The sequence below is a fragment of the Lissotriton helveticus genome, chromosome 1_1 (genome assembly GCF_964261635.1).
Source record: "Lissotriton helveticus chromosome 1_1, aLisHel1.1, whole genome shotgun sequence".
NCBI classification, from domain to species: domain Eukaryota; kingdom Metazoa; phylum Chordata; class Amphibia; order Caudata; family Salamandridae; genus Lissotriton; species Lissotriton helveticus.
In genome coordinates, this window is record NC_136057.1 from 1,694,823,255 (window position 1) to 1,694,838,753 (window position 15,499).

A 15,499-nucleotide genomic window follows, 5' to 3' on the forward strand; every position below is an offset into this window, starting at 1 on the left:
ACAAAAGGCGAAAGCAATTACCTGCAAGAATAAAATAAAGAGGAGTGTCCGATAGTAGATTAAAGGGGCATAAAGTGGGTGCCGACATTTAATAGCGCCAACCAATGGCTTCTGAGCAGACCTTTGGGCACCGGCACTGGTTTTTTTTACAAAGTAAGCACTGGGTACATTGTTGTCTTCCTGCTAGGGTAAGGGGTCCAAGGATTTTAGGATCATGTTAATCCAACTACAGTAAAAACAACACTGGACAATTCTCATTGGCTCAAAAGGAGATCTTTCTAGAGGGTGGTGAGAATGTGTAAGGGCTCCAACTCCAAATAACAATAAGTAATCCTCTCTGGTCAATGGGTCACATTAAGCAGATTTGTGTTAGGTTTGCGATATCTGGATCGTGGATGCATTAGCTGGCCGCTTTTGATCTCTGCAAACTCAGCAGGGCTTTGGAAACTCCCCTGTGCCTCCAGAACACTCTGGAAGTAGAAAGAGAATGAGGCGGTCCTTTAGGCTTCAGCAGGTGAGGCGTCAAGCTACCGTGATCGAAGAAACCCAACTCTGCCATCCAAGTGGCAACCCATACACCATACTTCGGCATGGAAAGCGCGGGCCTTTTGATCTCATGGAGATGGCGGTCCTATAGTGGCTGGCTTGGCACCAAAGGGGTTGCCAATAGCGTGGCCAGCTACAACTCCATCAGAAACGGATTTGGCTCTTGTGCTCTTACAACCGTGTGATAAATAACATCCTTTGGTATGTATTGCAGTGTGTGACATCAAAAGCGTACATTGATCTCAAAGCAAAGAGTTGTAACATAAAGGATACAAGCTTGTAAAAAACACTTCGGGCATATGCACCAGCCCCTATCGCCACCACAACGTCACTTTTACCACGTTGTGGTGGCGATAGGGGCTTCGCCTTATACACAAGGCAGCATTAAGCCACGTTAACATAAGGCCCCCTTTCACGCTATGATTAGCGTGAAAGGGGTGGGCAGTAACTTTTGCAATGGGCGTTCCACCGCAACACCCATTCATTTTGACACTGCCCCCTATGTACAAGGATGGTGTACATAGGAGGCAGTGGCAAAATGCCATGGTTTGTTGGTGTCCCTTCCTGTACATAAACAAACCTTTGAAAAAAAAATCCATTTTGTCACTTTCATGTGTGCTGCATGAAGCAGAATGGCATTTTAGGATTGAGTATGTCCAGGAAGGGACATCCTCCTACAAATAAATAATCCTCCACCTGCACGCAGACAACCTTGCACTATCGTGCAAGGGTGCCTGCGTTGGTGATAAGTTGCTAAACTTTGCTCCATCGCAGGAGGAATCGCAAGGCTGCACCACATTTTTGTAAATATCGTGCAGCCTTTCATTTCAGAAGTGGTGGAGCGCCACTTCCTTGTAAATATCTCCCCTTCGACTCTCTGCGGTATGGTTTGCATTTGTAGACACAGGAAATATGAATCCTGCATGTCACAGACTTGCGGGTTTGCCAGCACTTTCTCTCTCATTAAAATTCAGCACGAGACAGTACACCTGAAATGTATTGGCAGACAGAAAAAGGCCACTACATCACAAAAATCAATTTTTTACAACAGAACAACAGAGGCTTTCAACACATGGGCACTGGCTCAAATACTACCAGGACTTAGTAAAAGTGATTATATCAGGCTGCTTCTTCGCTGGCCTCATTCTACATTCCCCGTCCACTTACCAGTGAGCCCGTTCCACATAAAGCAGGATGAGTAAAGGAACCTGCAAGCTTGAGAGCATTCTGTGAAGGAGGCATGGGTTGAGTGGGTGTGGGCACTTCCCTATCTTCTCACGTTCCAGAGTACCCTACAGGCAACTATGGCTTCAACCTTCTAACAATCTCATAGTACACATGCTAGTAATCGTGAATGGAGACCAAGCTGAAAGTTCAAAATGTATAGCAAGGAAGACAACATTTTTAATGGAAAGTTGAAAACAGACCAGCTTGAATGGGTCCATGTAACTGGCAATTATTTTGCATGACAAAAGCTTGAATTTTCCCACTTCTCTAATTATATATTTTTGGGGGTATTCACCTATGCCATAAACTATGTAGGAAAGTGCCCTGTTTTGCATGGTTATCCCCCACTTTTTGCCTGATGCACTTTGACTGAGTTTTCATTGGGTCCCTGCTAACCAGGCTCCCAGTGCCTGTGTTCTTTCCCAAAACTGTACCTTTGTTTCCACAATTGGCTCACATAAGGCACACATATAAGCCCCTTGTAAAAGATACCAGTGGTACCAAATACCTTGTGACCAGAGAGGGTCTCTATGGGCTGCAGAATGTATTGTGCCACCCTCAGAGATCCCTCACCAAACACCTACACACCACCATTACAGACTGGTTTTTGTTAAGCTAAAACTGAAGTCGACATGGGACACATCCCTGTGTGCCATGCATACAAAACACTACCTGTGGCATAGGTAAGTCACCCCTCTAGCAGGCCTCACAGCCCTAAGGCAGGGTACACTATACCACTGGTGAGGGCACATGAGCAATATACCCCTTTTGTGTCTAAGTCCATTTTCAGACATTGTAAGTGCACTGTAGCCATATTGAGTAAATGTTATGTTATGTTATGTTATGTTATTTATTCTTTTGTATAGCGCACGGCTACTCAAAAAGAGTGTCCCGGCGCTTTAATGGAAAAGGAAGGCTGCTACATAATAACATAACACCGATAAAAGAAAGAACAGAATGCCGAAAAAACATACAGGAAAAACAACTACTGGGTAAACAGCCAGGTTTTAAGGCCTTTTCTAAAAACTAGTAGGCTGGTCGCACCCCGCAAAGCAAGCGGCAGAGAGTTCCATAACTGTGGCGCCAGCAATCCAAAAGAGCGGCCACCCAGGCGAGCTCTCTTCACACGCGGAACAACCGCCAAAAACAGGGATTCCGACCTCAGAGACCTGGTCGGTTGATAGAAGACCAGTCTCCGTTGAAGGTACTTTGCTCCCACCGCGTGGAGAGCTTTATAGGCCAGAGTCAGAGCCTTAAAGGCGATCCGTTTCCGGATAGGAAGCCAATGCAAAGTTTTCAACAGGCCCGATGCATTGGCAATGGACTGAGAGTTTATCATTACGAACTCCACAGCTTCATGACAGCGTTAGTGAGTGCTAGGAAGTTTTGTATCAAACTTCTAAGTCTAATAAACCCACACTGAGGCCAACGTTGGATTTATTATAAAATGCACTCAGAGGGCACCTCAGAGGTGCCCCTCAAAATCTACCCATCTGCTAGTGTGTAGCTGACTGATCTGCACCAGCTGGCCACCCTCATACATGTTTCTGAACCCTGAGATGGGAGCCTTGTGCTCTCGTGGGTCAGAACTAAAGCCTGCTCTGGGTGGAGGTTCTTCTGACCTACCCTTAAGCAGGGAAAGCAAGCAGGGAAAGCATTCAGGGCAGTGAGCCTCAAAGACTTCCTACACATTGTTATGCTAGCCAAGGCCTCTCTAGCTAGTAAAGATGCCCAACCCCCTGACCAAGCCCCAATTTTGGCTGCAAGGTCGGCAGGAAAATTAGTAAGCAGAAGAGGTGTGTCCCCTCTCAGCCAGGACCACTCCTTAGGTTTCCCGAGCTGATGTGACACCCCTCCTTAGAAAATCCTTCAAATTGGATGGAGGGATTTTAGCCAATAGGATTAGGGGATGCCCCTCCCCAGAGAGGACATACAAACGGTGTAGGCACCCTAAAGGTACGTAGTCCTTTGGCTACTACCTACCAGTACCTGGAATGCCCCATATTTGACTATTTAGGGGCACCCCTGAACCTTGATCCTCAGATTACTAACAACCTAAAGAAGAAGGACTGAAGAGCCATGCAACAGTGAACACTCCAGACAGCAACTGAGTTGGCCTCAGCCCTACCGACATGTTTGAAGCCCTTGAAGCAACCTGATCCGGAAAGCGGCTCATCCTGCAGGACCAGCATCCTCCAGTACCTTGGGAGGACTGCCTGCCTTCCCCAAAGACCAAGAACACCTGAGGACAGCGGTCTTGTCCACAAAGAAATCAACACCAAAGGACTCCCTTGCCTTTTTGATCCGAGAGTTCCACCCACTCTGCACCCGATGCCCACGGCTCTAGTATGAGTGGCCAACTGGTCCAGTGCAGATTTCCCAGCAACCCTGACCCTGAATCCATCAGTGGCTGACATCTCCTGGACTCCACGAAGATTCTTGCAGCCTCAGCATGAAGGACCAGCCAGCCGGCTCCAGTGAAAATTTGCCAATGCCAAAAGGCACCCATGCATCTTCAGCCCCCGACCTTGGGGAGCCTAGCTGATGGTGCTGCAGCGTCCATCGACATCTCAACTTACCTGCCCAGTCCTTGGTCACCTTAGTCCAGCCTCCTGGTCCGAGCTTGCAGCCTCTTTGTGATACCAAGTTCCCCTATTCACTTGCATTGGGCACCCAGGCCGTCCTTGTGCCGTTGGAGGTGTATGCTTGGTGCTGTCTTGTGCCCCTCATGTTCTTGTCCAAACCCCCAGGGCCTGTGCCCTAAAACCGCAGGTGCTTATCTGCAAACCGTGCCTCTCCAATCACCCTCAGTCTCTATAGACTGATATTGGGCCCTCAAACCCAACTTTGACCTGTGCACTTGGTCGCCCCTGTGCCCCTGGTGGTGCAACCATGGTGTCCCCTTGAACCTTGCCCTGTGTTAATCACAACTCTCGAAGACTCGGGTAGTAAGTCATGTACTTACCTGTTAATGTGCATAACTGTTTTCCTTCCATAGGATTGCATTGTATTTCTAGCTATTTGCACTGTCTCTATTTTCTACATCGCTAAGTTATTGCTACTGTTGATTGACACCACAAAGTATTTCCAGTACTTCTGTAAAGTATTCCTATAGATATTTGCAACACATTCCTACTGTACCTGAAAGTATTGCTATCTTTAAACTTTTACTTAACTGCAACTGAGTTCTTCTTGATTCTAAAATGAAAATAACGAAGTAATATTTTTATACAAATATAGGACTTGGAGTTAGACACTGGGGGCCTTATTTATGAGGCCGTGCGTCTCTTTTACGCCGCCGGTGCGTCCCTTTTTGTGACGCACCAGCAGCGTAAAAAATGTGCCTTGTTGCACCATATTTACAAAGTGACGCATCTAGGTAGATGCATCACTTTGTAAACCCCTGCGCTACATTATACCTACGCCAGATATAATGTATGCAGGGGGGGGCGTTCTGACGCAAGAAAGGGTCATAGAAGTGACGCAGTGAAATCTATAAGATTTCACTGCGCCACTTCTAGGACACAAATGCGTCAATTTCTTACGCCTACCTCACAGCAGGCGTAAGACTGACGCAGGCCCTTTCACATGGGGCTTGCCCCATGTGAAAGTACACATTGCTGGAGTTGCGTCACTTTTGTGACACACTCCAGCAATGCGTCACTTTTGCGCCATACAGATACGTCAGAAATACTGACGTATCTGTAACTCCTTGCGCCATGATGCGTCATACTGTAAATATGACGCATCATTGGTGTCGCAAGGAGGGCGCAATGAAAAGTGACGCATCGCTGTTTTCACGCAGCAATGCGTCACTTTTCATAAATGAGGCCCTGAGTGTGTGCCTTATGTCTTGATTGTGTGTGTACAACAAATGCTTAACAAAACCCTCTGATAAGCCTAACTGCTCGACCACACTATCACAAAAGAGAGTATGGTATTATCTACTTTAGCCTCTGTAAAGCCTCTGGGGATCCACTGGACTCTGTGCACACTATACCTTTTTTTGGTATAGTATACACAGAGCCATCTTCCTACAAACTACTCTAAGCCTAAACCACATCCCTTACCCCTAATGCTAACTGCATCATTTACCCCATGGTGCTATGTACTGTAGCTCACAACACTGACACAACCTGCCCTCATTTACCCTTTAATCATCCCTAAACATGTCTCTAACGCTAGCCCTAATCTACTTTATTCACCCTCACTTAACGCCAACCCTTATCCTAACACTAAGGCACACTCTTACCCTATCCCTTGCACCTAAGTGTTAGGCGCGCCTGTGAAAGGCTGTCAGGGAAGTGACAACAGGCAGGCTCCCAGTTAAATGTGCTCATCCAGGAGTTGGCTGTACACTTGTGAGGCACTCCATGGTATATACTGATCTGCACTTTAAAGAAAAATAACACAACCAACAGAATAAAGAATGCAAACCGAACCCCGTTGGAAAGAAAGAAAATCTTGCTGGTGACCGGCCATTCCCAACTCATAGAAGAATAATCCTATTACACATTGGAGTCATTTTTCATCTACTGTGTTTATAATCGCTTTAGTCTATTCCCCAGAACAGTCTCTCCCTTTCTTTCTGGGTATGGTGCCCTTTATATTGTTGTTGGCACTGCCCGGAAAGAGAGTCAGTGGCAACTAGCGAATTACTTTATTACTTTAGTCATAATGACTAGCAGATGTCCCTGCAGCCCCTCCTGCCCCCTCTATTCTTTCAAGTTCCAAGACACCCTCTTCCTCTTTTTGCTCCGCCCCCTCCCAGTTAAACCTCTTTGAAGTGTGGCTGTTTTTGCTGCAGAGGCAGGAACGGATGGCTGTCTTCAATCCAAACCTGGCAGAGAAACGCTGCATCCTTCCTCTGTACTCCTCGTGTCTTCTTCCTCCACCGCCAACACCAAAGCCATATGGAAGCTGTTAGCACAGTGGGAACCATGTTGAGATTGGGCATGCGGGCGATAGTGGAGCATGGCTTTTCTAGTTGGCATACTCGGGGGCCGCTGGGACATTTTTAAGGCTACAGGCTGGGAAGTTATTTCTATTTATATGCTCCTATTGAAACAAACCCTATACCAACATAACCACACTGTCTAGAATTCAGAAGCCTGAATGCGGCGAGGTACCACTAGGCAGGTCTAATATTTCCGGAGGGTAAAAGGGGTGCAGATATTATTAGACAAGGAAGGGCAGTTATACCAGGGCCCAGGTCTATAAGGGGCCCGCTACACCCCATTGGTAGCAGTTTTTTACTATCCCATCAATTTAGGTTTGCATAGATAAAGATTTACCTGTTTACAGAAACTCAGGTAATCAGCAAAATGAAATGAAGAACAAGTTACTTACCTTAGGTAACGCCTAATCTAGTAGAGACTATCTAGCCGCGGATTCCTTACCTATGAATATCCCCAGGCATCAGACTGGATCCAGAAGATTTTTAAGCAGTACTCATGCGCACCAGAGTAGGAAGCTGGCTTTTTATGTAGTAGTGCCAATGTATGCAAAAAGTCCAGACGACACTTATTGGTGTACAGGGCTTACTTTAAATATCCCAAGGGCTCTATTTGTGGTAGATTGGTCGAGCAGCTTAGCCTTATAATACAGGAGTGTTAACAACTGGTTATACACACAGAGTCAACAAATAAGGGTGCACACTAAAGAAAAAATTTGCAACCAATTTAGAAAAATAACACATATATTTGTAGGAATTTAGACACCAAGATCTTCGGAATCATGTAAGTACTTTCAGAGTTATTGATTTTATAAGAAAACAGTAAAAATGCTCGACTAACCGTTTTTGTCAGAGAGATGGGCTGACCTAAAAGAGCCACAAAGTCTTTCTCCTGATGTGCTGCTCCCTTGGTGGGCACAGCTTTTGGATGAGTCGGGTCTTTGCAATTGTCGAGGGACTAGCAGCCAGGCAGGGTTTGTGCCAAGTTGGGTGTAGGTCCTCAGTTCTTACAGTGACAGCTCTTTTTTGTCCTTCTTCTGTTCCCAGGTAGGCAAATGTGTCGCTCTGGTGTGGGAAGACCCCTAAATACTCAATTTAAGGAAGTAAATGGTAGCGCCAATGGGCTATCTACCACTAGGTTGACTACACCCCCTATAAGACCACTTACAGTGGGGAGTGGGCATAACCCTGACCTTAAATTCTCTGGTTTCACAAGAACAAGATGATGAAACCCTTCTCTGGCTGTCTACTTCAGGTAGCCAACCCGAGGGGTGTGATTAGCCTGTAAGTCAAACACGCCTTCTGAATATCTAATATCCCACCTGCTCTGGTGCCAAATGGGCCTCAGGGCAGAGGGTAGTGTTCCCCAGGTCTGGGGGGAAGCAGTGGTCAAAGGTGGCAGAGGCTTTGAAGCCTCTGGCCTTAATATGATAAATTCACCAGCCATCCTGTTGGAGGAGGTGTGATCATCTTCCGCCAGAGCAGTCATTGTTCCTGGCCTCTGAGAGCGCGGTCTCTCACCTGCATGGGGTCAGAAACTCATCTGTGGTAGCAGGCTGGACGATGCCAATCAGCCAACACACTAAGTAACTAGTAGGGATACAAGGGGCACCTCTGAGTACATATCTTCATAAATCTGATATTGGCATCACTATGGATTTATTAAGGCAAAATGTTTGATACCAAACATCAGTATTTTCAGTGAAGCCATTATGTAGCTTGGTAACCCGTAATGACCCGTGTCTGGTACTTACCTTTAAAATGGCTTACTTATCCCTTGCAATGTCTAGCAATGGAGCTAGACATTACAGGTACGTATCTGCTCAAGCAGATGTGCCCTCACATGTAATATAATGCACCCAGCCTTAGGGCTCTAAGGACTGCTCTAGGGGTGACTTACAGATAGAATATGCAGTGTACTTGGGCATTGCACACAGGAAGAGGGCAATGTCGTGTTTTTGGAATGGTTTGCACCATTTCACGCATCCTCTAATGGCAGTCTGCATGCAGTTTGTGTTTGGGTCCCTTTGGGTGATATTACACATGCTGCAGACTTTAGGGACCCTCTTTAGTACCCATGCCCTGGGTATTAGGGATATAATTTACCAGGGACTTACAAAGGTGCTAAAGTCCTTGCCAATTGGGTTACAATTAAGCATTTTTCTTGTTTTTAGGGAAAGAGCACTGGCACTGTGGCCTGATTATCAGGGATACAGTGCACTACCAATAAGCACCAGTGAGCAAAAAGTGGGTGTGACCATGTCAAAACACACAATGCAGCCTTCCAGAGCCATGCTGAGCAATGTTGCAAGAAATTCTCTTGTATATAAATACATTCCAATAAAGCAGGGAGAAAGAAAGCATTTGAAAACTGCTTTATTATACAGCAGAAGTCACAATCCTGCAAGGAAGAATGAAAAACATTGTCAGCACATAGGCTGCATTGTAGAAACATTAGTGTAGAAAGCTGAAAAGCTAGCCCACATAGACACTCAGAATACACTGGCACAGTGCCTTTAAGGCAGCCATGACCCCTAGCTTCCCATCATGCCTCAGGGGTGACACTTAGGTCAGTTGTTCTTTGTGGATACCCACAGACCATTTTACAAGGAGATGTATGTATCATGTTCACTTGCCCGGGGAGGCGGTGGGTTGCTTATGGCTTTGATGAGGATACCCCTGGAAGAGAACTAGGATTGCAGGTAAGTAACTTATCCTTCTCTTCCAGGGGATCCTCATCAATAGTCATAAGCACATGAATAGAATAGCAAGCCCACCCCCTCATCCTGCGGGCAAGTAAACAGAGTACCACCAAGAAACATAGCAGCCATAAGGCATATACACACTCCAATAGGTTAGCATTAGAACAGATTCCTCAAGGAGGCTTGGCCCACTTGGGCATCTGCCCTGGAGTCAGAATTCAGACAGTAATGCCTTGTAAACGTATGGACAGATTTCCAAGTTTCAGCCTTGCAAATCTCGGCCATCGGTACATTGTTTAGGAATGCAACCATAGCAGCCTTGCCCCTAGTAGAGTGAGCTTTAGGGGAGGCAAACAGAGGCTTGTTCGCTATTTGGTAGGCCAACTTTATACAAGATACTATCCATCTTGAAATGGATCTTTTAGAAGCTGTGAAGTTTGTTCTAACAGAGCCGTAGTTTACAAACAATTGATCAGCCTTTCTAAAGGATTTTGTTGCCACCAAATAGAATTTGAGAACCCTCTTGAGGTCTAGCTAATGAAGCGACCTTTCTGCAGATATAGCAGGATTGGAAAAGAAAAAGGGTAGAGAAATTGTCTGATTAACATGGAACTCAGACAGAACCTTGGTCAGGAAGGATGGGTGAGTTCGCATAGCCACCCTATTATGGTGGAAAACGTATACGGTTCCTTAGAACAGAGTGCTTGTATTTCAATCACTCTGCGTGCTGATGTAATTGCCACTAGAAAAGCTACATTCCAAGTAAGGTGTTGTAATGTGGCCTTTTGAATTGGTTCAAATGAAGGACCCATCAATCTGGATTAGACTAGATTCAACTCCCAAGGAGGAGACGGAGGTTGAACAGGAGGATAAACCTTCTTCAACCCCTGTAGGAGGAAGTCCTTGATCACCTGAAGTTGAAAGAAAGAAGGCTGGTTAGGTGACTTATGATATGCTGTGATGGCTGCCAAATGTAATTTTATTGATGAATACTTCAAACCAGATTTGGCCAAGTAGAGTAGATACGTCAAGATTACCTCTTCTTGCCCGTTAAATGGACTCCAAACATTACGGATACACCACAAGAAAAACCTTTTCCACTTAAGAGAGTATGAGGTTCTTGTAGAAGGTCTCTTTGACTCCCTCAAAATGTCCATGTAGTCCTGAGGGAGGTTCAAATGTCCGTACTGCATAACTTCAGGAGCCATGCTGCCAAGCTGAGCGAGGGAAGGCCGGGGTGCAGAATCTTCCCTCCCATTTTGGTGAGAAGGTCCGGCCTGCACGGAAGTCTCCCATGCGGGCAAACCGAGAGCTGCAACAGGTCCAGATACCACCATTGGCGAGGCCAGTCCGGTGCTATAAGGATCATCGTCATTCTGGATCGGAGAACTTTGGCCCCAACCTTCGGAATTAGAGGGAGGGGTGAAAAGGCATATGCAAACGTCCCTGACCAGTCTATCAAAAGAGCATTCCCCCTCGTTCCTGTTCGATAAAACCTGGATAAGAAGGCGTGGCATTTTCTGTTTTGATCATCTGCAAAGATGTCGATGAAAGGATGACCCCATTGATGAAAGATGTCCGCCACCACTTCGTCGTTGAGCACCCAGTCTTCTTGCTCTTCGAAGTGACGACTGAGGGGGTCTGCTCGCATGTTCTGGTCTCCTGGAAGATGCACTGCCGTGATCAATAGGTTCCTGGCTAGCAGCCAGTGCCAGATCGCCTGGAATTTGAGAGACAGAGGGCAAGAGAGTGTTCCACCTTGTTTGTTCAAGTACTACATGGTGGTTGTATTGTCCGTTTGTACTAGGATCGATCCGGACTGAATTGACGGCTGAAAAGCCTTGAGGGCTAAATGAACTGCCCGCAGTTCCACCATGTTGATATGATATATCTGCTCTCTGTTGGTCGATCTGCCCTGAGTTTGCAGATGACCCAGATGCACTCCCCAACCCTGTAGCGATGCATCCGTGATCAGGGATTGTTGTGGCAGAGGTTGATGGAAAGGGAGTCCCACCAGAAGGTTCTGTGGTTGCAGCCACCAGAGAATGGACTTCTTTGCTGTGGGAGAGAGGAGAATCTGATCATTCCACTGACCCGAGGATTGATTCCATTTGTACTCGAGCTCTTGCTGGCATGGTCTCATCCTCAATGTGGCGTTGGATATGAGAAAAATGCAAGAGGCCATCGACCCCAGCAGAGAAGCCACCCGTCTTACTGATGGCTGATAAGCTTGGAGGATGATGTTGCCTTTGTCTCTCATTCATGACAATCTCTCCTCCAAAGGAAACTCGCTCAGCACCTGGGATCTCGCTCAACCGGATCCACGAGGTCCGGTTGAGGGAGATCCCAGGTGCTGAGCGGGTGCCAGGCGTTGCGGGTGGTGTGCCATTGTCGCCTCCACCCCCTCCCAAGACCTATGGGGTGTGGATCTTTTACCTAACAAACTATACAGGTTCCTCTGAATTTGAGGTAAAACCCACAACTTGTTGGTTTGTTTTTTGCACCTATTAATTTTTACACCTGATTTTAACTTTCACGTCCTCTTGTAAGGGTGGGCCTTAACGCGCCCACACCGCCGAGGTACACTCGTCGCGGTCCTGAAAAAAGCCCAGTAAATCACACATAACGGGCAGAAACATGTCGACCTCACTTTAAGTGGAAATACCCAAACATTATTTGGTAATTTCCCAACACATACTTTTAACCATGTCAGGTTGACCACTGAATAAAGTTTTTGCGTGGTACACTACCTTGACATTTTAAACTCACAATTTTTCACACCACTGTCACGAACAAACCAGCTCCACAGTATCCTGGCGTTGTAGCACACCAGGGAGGCATTCGGCTTCTCCTGGTGGGCCCGAGGATGAAGCATGTCACCACCCAGGGTGGTGAGTGAGGGCTTTCCTGTAAATTCCAATGTGATTTACTAAGGTTTACCTATCCTTCGTATTTGTGCTTACACACTTACTACGACTGACACTCTTTTGTTGTTTGATATAAATGTTTTGTTCCCACCATGAACCGCAAGAACTTGCAATGTTGTGTTGTGATTGAAATGTGGAAGTACGCATCTTGGAGATCCACCGAACACATCCAATCGCCTTTCTTCAGATGTAGGAATATTTGGTGGAGAGCCAACATTCGAAACTTCTCTTTTTTTGATGATCTTGTTCAGAGAACGAAGATCTAGAATTGGTCTGAACTTGTTCAGTCAGTCTTTTTTCTGAACAAGTATCTTGAGTAAACACCCTTTCCTCTCTGTGCAGGAGGGACCTCTTCTATTGCTAGCTTTTCGAGAAGGGTTGGCACTTCCTGACGCAGGAGTTCTAGATGTAGATGACGAGATTTTACCGGAGGAATGTCTCTTGGAGAAGCACAAAAGCGTAGTGCATACCCATTTTTTAGTATATTCAGCACCCGCTGATCTTTGGTTATGTTGCACCACTCTTGAATGTAATTTGAGATACTTCCTCCCACTGGAGTGTGCAATGGTGCTAGAGGAAGCAGAAAATCATTGTTTCCCAGGAGTTTTTGTTGTGGAGGAGGACTGCTGTTGATGTCCTCCTCTTCCTCCCGAGGAACGACGGCCTTGGTACTGGGACTTGTTCTGTTTGTTTTGTGACAATTGAGGGGTTTGAACCCTCTGTTGGTAATTTTTCCGATTGTAGGGCCTGTATCGCCTCCTAAACTCCTTTTTCTTCTCCAGGCCGACCGCCTAAGGTGTCCAATTCGGATTTCATTCTGGTCATTTCTTCGTCTGTGTGTGCACCAAACAGTGTAGTGCAAGAAAACTGGAGATTCAGGATGCGGTGTTGTGCCTGGTTTTAACGCTGTGAGGCGAAACCAGGAAGATCTTCGTGCACATATGCCATGTGCACAAGAGTGAGCAGCCAGAGACGCCCCATCTGCTGCAGTGCTGATTACCTGGTTGGCCACCAAAGCACCTTCCTGGAGGATCTCAGAGAAGTCCTGTTGATCCTCCTTTGGGAGTTTGTCCTCGAAACGCTCCGATGAATCCCATAAGCACCTGTCATAATAAACCAGGAGAGCAGCAGCATTGGACACTTGAAGAGAAGACGCTGCACAGCCACAAGACTTCTGTCCCCAAGAATCTTGCACCCTACTCTCTTTATCCGGAGGAGCGGAGAAGGAAGATGCAACTGCGTGTTTCTTCTTCGCTGCTGCAATAATGACAGAGTCCAGAGGGAGATGCGAATTGAGGAAAAGAGGATCCGATGCAGCTGGTTTATATTTTTTTGGGATCCGAGCTATAGCTGCTTTAGCTGATGATGGAGTGAGGAAAATATCCATTACCGGCTCAATGGTACCAGGGACTAAAGGAAGCAATGGCCTAGCCGCAGACCTTTGATGGAGGGTCTCGAAAATGACTGACGTGGTTGTCTGAGGAGCTGACATGGTGATGCCCAGCTTTTGAGCTCCTCTGGTGAGAACATCATGAAAGGTGTTCACATCAATAGGCGACACTCTGGAAGGAGGACTATCCATCAGGGTAGGTGAGTAATCCCTTTTGGATGAGTGTGTCAAAGAGGAAGACCAAGATGGTGTACGCCACCTCTTGCGATGTCTCTGAGTCGATCTGCATTCAGGGGATCTGCCTCGATGTTCTCTGGTCCGAGTAGTGGGTGACCTGTTCACTTCCTGCACGAGACGTTGCAATGGTGATCTGTGCAGGGCACTGGAATACTCCATAGACCGCTGAGCGTGACCTGCTGGCACTGTCTGCCAATAATGGAGAGGTTGGAGCCATCTGGGAGAGAGATGGATGGAAGGAGATTGCTGTCCCCTTGGAGAACCTCTTGGCGTTGATCTTAGAGGCTCAGGCGAATGAGCGAAAGCACTGTGCGACAATGCAATAGTCTGGAGTGAGCTTCGAATAGAGTGAGAAGACTCTCTGTGGCTTCTGGAATGTGATCGGCATCTCGATGAGCGATGTGACGTCGATGGGGAGTGCCTCGACATCGACCGGCTCTGTGTCACCTTCACTGGTGAGTCCCTAGAACTTGATCGTCTCCTCGACATCAATCTCTCAGTGTGCTTCGACATTGTATGGTGTGATGTTGAATGTCTGGAGCCCATAGACCTCGCGTTTGATGCTGAGCGTGCAAGAGACCTCAACGATGAGCGGGTGGACGGAGAAATCCTTCTCGACGTTGATCTTTCTCTCGACGCTGACCATCTCCTGGAAGTCAGTGGAGTCGAGAGCGGGGCACTTCTCGTCGTCAACGGAGACCGCCGTTTCGACCTTGAACGACGTTTGGTATATTTCACTCTTGGTCCCGAAGTCGAGTCCCTCGCCGTCGAAGAGCATCGAGCCTTCGACGTTGAACGTCCCTTGGACGACGAGGGAGGCGATGAGTGCCTAGCCTCAGGTGACGAGGCGCGTCTCGACGTTGACCGCTGCCTGGTTGACTATGTCTAACGCCGACCTGACGGCGACGACGGAGATCTGTTTCTCGACGTTAGGCGAGCCCGCAGCAACGGAGAGAGACTCCTCAATGCCGATCATCGCCGGGTTGGCGATAGCGGAGGATCCGGCGTAACTGTGTTCTTCGCCGTCGACCGGTATTCTCTTGTCCATAGGGATCTGAGTAACTCCGGAAGGGCGAAGAATTCCTTCAATCCAATCCGATTAGTGGTCGGCGTGTAGAGAGTAAATCTCGATGAGAGAGACAACCTCGGTGTGTGTCCGTAGGGATCCGAGTAACTGTAAGGTTACTCAGATCCCTACGGACACATACCAAGGTTTCTCTCTCATCGAGATTTACTCTCTACATGCCGACCACTAATCAGATCGGATTGAAGGAATTCTTCGCCCTTCCGGACCCCCCGAGACAGCACCAACCCCTGCTTGTCCTGACAAGGAAGCCTTTCCGGAGCCCGCCCCCCCCCCCCTCATCAACAGGTCCAAAAGCACAATTACCGATCGAGAGCAACGTCTGATATATGCCTGATGCCTATCGACCATTGAGTCGACCGTTCAGCCCCTTCCTCAGCACTGCCCTCGACCCAGTCCTGATGAAGATCCTGATTTAATTGGATCAAAACG

General features: G+C 47.2%; 1 protein-coding gene across 3 annotated transcripts in view; it reads right to left on the reverse strand.

The window, feature by feature from the left end:
• Positions 1 to 15,499, reverse strand: part of ARHGAP9 (Rho GTPase activating protein 9) — a 744,735-nt gene that overhangs the window by 41,959 nt on the left and 687,277 nt on the right. The window lies entirely within an intron of this gene.